Source organism: Felis catus, chromosome C1, assembly GCF_018350175.1.
Source record: "Felis catus isolate Fca126 chromosome C1, F.catus_Fca126_mat1.0, whole genome shotgun sequence".
In the NCBI taxonomy this organism is placed as follows: domain Eukaryota; kingdom Metazoa; phylum Chordata; class Mammalia; order Carnivora; family Felidae; genus Felis; species Felis catus.
This window is the reverse complement of record NC_058375.1, coordinates 179,576,232-179,582,231: the sequence shown is the minus strand read 5'-3', so window position 1 is coordinate 179,582,231 and position 6,000 is coordinate 179,576,232.

Here is a 6,000-nt window from a genome sequence, read left to right as displayed (position 1 = left end):
GGACAATTGCAATAAAAATGCTAAAATTTTTGAAAAAAAGAGACTTGTAATCTTTGACAAAGCAGGAAAGAATATCCAATGGAATAAAGACAGTCTCTTCAGCAAGTGGTGCTGGGAAAACTGGACAGCGACATGCAGAAGAATGAACCTGGACCACTTTCTTACACCATACACAAAAATAAACTCAAAATGGATGAAAGACCTCAACGTAAGACAGGAAGCCATCAAAATTCTTGAGGAGAAAGCAGGCAAAAACCTCTTTGATCTTGGCCACAGCAACTTCTTACTCAACACATCTCTGGAGGGAAGGGAAACTAAAGCCAAAATGAACTACTGGGACCTCAACAAAGTGAAAAGCTTCTGCACAGCAAAGGAAACAATCAACAAAACTAAAAGGCATCCAACAGAATGGGAGAAGGTATTTGCAAATGACATATCAGATAAAGGGTTAGTATCAAAAATCTACCAAGAACTTATCAAACTCAACACCCAAAAAACAAATAATCCGTGAAAAAATGGGCAAAATACATGAATAGACACTTTGCCAAAGAAGACATCCAGATGACCAACCAACACGTGAAAAAATAATGCTCAACATCACTCATCGTCAGGAAAATACAAATCAAAACCACAATGAGATACCACCTTACACCTGTCAGAATGGCTAACATTAACAACTCAGGTAACAACAGATGTTGGCGAGGATGTGGAGAAAGAGGATCTCTTTTGCATGTTTGGTGGGAATGCAAGCTGGTGCAGCCACTCTGGAAAACAGTATGGAGGAGGTTCCTCAAAAAACTAAAAATAGAACTACCCTATGACCAGGAATTGCACTACTAGACATTTATCCATGGGATACAGGTGTGCTGTTTTGAAGGGAAACATGCACCCCCATGTTTCTAGCAGCACTATCAACAATAGCCAAAGTATGGAAAGAGCCCAAATATCCATTGATGGATGAATGGATAAAGAAGATGTTGGTATATATATATTATAATATATATGAACATAAGGGAAGGGAAACAAAAATGATATAAAAACAGGGAGGGGGACAAAACAGAAGAGACTCATAAATATGGAGAACAGAGGGTCACAGGAGGGATTATGGAAAGGGAGATGGGATAAATGGGTAAAGGGCACTAAGGAATCTACTGAAATCATTGTTTCACTATAAGCTAACTAATTTGGATGCATGCAAATTAAAAAAAATAAAAAATTAAATTAAGAAGAAAAAAGAAAAAAGAGACTTGTTGTAAAGCAGATATTTTAACAATGTTTGTGTCATGAACTTCTTTGAGGACTTTTGAAGCCTAAGAACCTTCTTTTAGAATAATGTTTTTAAATGCCTTCAATTAAATTTATAGAATTAAAAGTAGGGGCGCCTGGGTGGCGCAGTCGGTTAAGCGTCCGACTTCAGCCAGGTCACGATCTCGCGGTCCGTGAGTTTGGGCCCCGCGTCGGGCTCTGGGCTGATGGCTCAGAGCCTGGAGCCTGTTTCCGATTCTGTGTCTTCCTCTCTCTCTGCCCCTCCCCCGTTCATGCTCTGTCTCTCTCTGTCCCAAAAATAAATAATAAACGTTGAAAAAAAAATTAAAAAAAAATAAAAGGAAATCAAGTACAAAGACTTTGCAAATTTTAAAAATGAGTGTGTAATTTCATGTATTTTATTAACACACTGATAACAATAATTATTGCATGCCTAGTAATATTATAATCTCAAAAGTAGTAGTGATATCTGTAGAAAGCATTTAATAAAAATCTATTCCAACTGTATGTGATATAAAATTACCTGTGGTTTCTATTGGTGACAGATAAAAGTATTTCTAATACTACTGTGTGTTTTATTTCTACATATACCTGAGAGAAATATGAATTTTAAATGGAGATTAATGAATATAAAACATATTTCCATGTGTCCCAATTGTTTCTATATAAAAACACTCCAAATTTAGTGGGTGAAAAATTTTATATTTTATCTCTTACAGTTCTTTGGTTGACTGGTCTCAACTGAGTAGATTCTCACTAGCTCTTTTATTCAGTCCGATGTCAGCTGGGGGTAAGGTCTTCTGAAGGTTATTGAGTGTTCAGTATTGACACTTAACTTGTAGACCTATTTTTCAGCTTTGACTTCTCCTGTCATGGTGACTGCATTCCAAGAGACAGCCTTCAAAAACAGGTTCAAATATGTAAGCAAAAGCTGAAAATCATCTTATGACCTACTGTCCCAAAACTCAAAGTGTCACTTACATCCCAATCTATTGGTCCAGCAAATCCCTAAATTCTCACTAAAATGAAGGTAAAAAGAATGTTCAACTCCTTGAGTAAATATCAAGGAATGTGATTGCTGGATTAATGATAATATTTTAAATTCAAATCACTTCTAAAATGGCTGTCCTATTTTGCATTACTGACAGCAATGAATGAGAGTTCCTGTTACTCCACTCCCTTCGTCACTGTCATCTGGTGTTGTCAGCATTCTGGATATTAGCCATTCTAATAGGTGTATAGTGATGTCTCATTGTTGTCTTAACTTGCATTTTCCTGATGACATACGATGTGGAACATCTTTTCATGTGCTTATTTGCCATCTGTATATCTTCTTCAGTGTGGTGTCTGCTAATGTCTTCTGCACATTTTTTTCTGGTGGTTTGTTTTCTTACTGTTGAGTTTTAAGAGTTCTTCGTATATTTTGGATAAAAATCTTTTATCATGTATTTTTGCAAGTAGTTCCAGTCTGTGGCTTGTCTTATTTTCTTCATCTTGTCTCACAGAGCAGAAGTTTTTAATTGTAATGAAGTCCAGCTTACCAATTCCTTCTTTAGCATGTGTATTCAGTGTCCTTCCTCTCCCATTCCCCTACTGGGAGTGAGCTGCCCACAGGATCTTGCCCCTGGTTTGTATCTAAAAAGTCATAACGAAAAATGAGGTCACCTAGATTTTCTTCTATGTTAACTTCTAGGATTTTTATATTTTTGCATTTCCTTTAGGTCTATGATCCATTCTAAGTTAATTTTATGAAGAGTATTAGGTCTATGTCTAGAGTTTTCTTTCTTCCCTCTTCGCCACTTCCTCCTCACCCTCTTCTTCTACTCCCTCTCCCTCTTCCCCTCCTCCTCTTCCTCTCCTCCTCCTCCTTCTACCATGGAGATATCCCATTGTTTCAGAACTATTTATTCAAACTACTATCTTTGCTTCATTACATTTGCTCTGCCCTTTGCCAAAGATCAGTCAACCATATTTATGTGAGTTTATTTCTGGGTTCTCTATTCTGCAGATCTATTTGTCTATTATTGATCTATTTGTCTATTATTTCACCTATTTTTTTTTACCTACTCAAAATCAATATCTTCCTATATTTCTAATAGGCATAGCTCATGTCTCTTTTGTTCCATATTTTCACATTCTCCATGTCTATTTACTCTTTTTTTTGGGGGGGGAGGGCTGGTGTAGGACTGCTCAGATTTTCCCTGTCTTAGAAAATAGCACCCACCCTTTTACACTAGGCCACAGAGTAACTTATTTTCATATTCTATTTTCCCCACTTTATCACTGCTGGTTTTCACACATAGGCACATCTATACCTTTGGTCTATACTCATTCAAGCAGTTGATTTAGTTAACTGTCTCTTCCTGAATTTTTCTCTTACCCATATTTATTTTCTTTGGGGTCTTTCTGAACACTCGGCATTCCTGAATTCCATTTGCAAAATCATCTGTTTCTACCAGAATTTTAAATGTTAGTGTTCCATTATAGATAATATAGAGTATATATATATATATATATATATATATACATACATACATACATATACCCCGTCTTCTTGATCCATTCATCTATTGTTATAACTTGGGTTACTTCCATATATTGTCTATTGTAAATAATGCTGCAATAAATATATGGGTGCATATATCTTTTCACATTAGTGTTTTCTGTGTGTGTGTGTGTGTGTGTGTGTGTGTGTGTGTGTGTGTGTGTGTAAATACCCAGTAGTGACATTACTGGATTTTACAGTATTTCTATTTTTAATTATATGAGTATACCAAAAGAAAAAGCTTTGTCATGACAAAGGAAACCATCAATAAAACATAAAGGCAACCTATTAAATGGTAGTAGATATTTGCGAATGATATATCTGATAAGGGGTTAATATACAAAATATATAAGAAGCTAATATAACTTAACACCAAAAAACCATAGAGAATTCAAATACACTATATCATTCCATGTCACCTTAATAAACCTATAAATTATTTTGACCTGATACCAGTTGACTTCCCAACATGGAAAATTGCAGAGGATGTAAACAGACATTTTTCCAAAGAAGACATACAGATGACCAACAGACACATGAAAATATGCTCAACATCACTCATTATCAGGGAAATACAAGTGAAAACCATGATGAGATAACATCTCACAACAGTCAGTAACTAGTATAAAAAAGACAAGAAATAAGTATTGGTGAAGATGTAGAGAAAAAGCAATCTCTTCCCCACCACATTTGATGTAAAAACTTGGCATTTAGGATTTTTTTTTAATTTGATTTTAGGAAGTAAATATGAAGGTGGCCCAGTACATGTACTTTTGGACTTGAACACTAGGTAGGCTTATTTGGTAGTATATGGAATGAGGCTTCATGGCGGTTAATACAACTGCTTTGCAATCTGCTCAAAGACCCTGGGTCTCCATTCTATCTTTTGCATGTCAGTTTCTTCTTGTGTTTTGTGCCCTTCATGATAATGAGATGGCTGTGCATATCAACAAGGGCTATAGAGCTCCTTCAAGCACAAAAGTGAGCTTCATTCTCCACCAATTCATCCCTTCGATCTAATCTTGTCAAACATAAGCCATGTGTCTACTTCTGAAGAACAACAGTAAGATAAAGCTTGTGTTAATGGAGTTATGTCATGGTCTCATAACTCAAAAAGATATAATTAATATAAGCTGTTTAAATGAGTCATTCTCCAATGAAGTACAAAGTTATAATTAATATAAACTGTTTAGAGAAATCATTCTCCAATGAAGTACTGTGACTGCATTACAGATGAGCAGAGATGCCGGGATCTTTCTATCCTCCAAAGAGCAGAGCATAGTCAGTGGAGGTTCATCTGGTTCTTCCTGTTGAGAGCAGCTTCATCCATTTATCCTAATGTAACTTGAAATTCTACATTATGTATGTGTGTGATGATAAAAAAATTTGGGAAGCCCTGGGTGTTGAGAATAATCAGTGCTCACCCCTGAACCTAGAATGAGATTTATCTCCCTAAACCAAGATGACTAAGTTAAAAATGTAGGTAACTGGCTGATGAAGTAAGAGTTATAGCACACAGAGGTACTGAGCAAACAGAAACATTCACCACACATCCAAAATTTTTTTTTCCTAATTTAAGTATGTTATATCATTCCAGATCACCTTAAGAATAAATCTATAAATCATTTTGACCTGATACCAGCTGACTTCCCAACATAGAGAATTGCTTAAATTTCCTAAAAAGGAAATCTGGCTTCCATTCTATTTAAACATTGATTTGGGTCGCTGTCAGGGTCATGTTTCTTAGCTAAGTTGGAAATCTCCTATTTTGTCATTCACGACTCAGAATTGCCATTAAGGGGCTATTTTACACAAAGGCTAAGGTTGGTCTTTCACTGTTGTCCCATAATACCCTGTAGTATCAGATCACAGTCACATTAATGTGATTTCAATTACATAATCACAATTAAATGTTTAGCTCATTTGCCTGTCTCTTCCAATTTTGTGAATTCCTTGAGGACAACAAGTATATTAAAATTTACTCATAATTCTCACCAAACTCAGTTTGGCACATAGTAGGCTGTCATTTTAGGGAAACAAATATTTCCTAACTCTTGCTTGAAAGTAAAACTTACTTAGGAACTGAAAGCACAAAGACATATAAGAAAGAGTTCTCACTCTCTCTGGTGAAAGAAATGATGAATAAATTCATTAGAACTAGTTGACAATTATTCTCTTTGAAGTAGTGG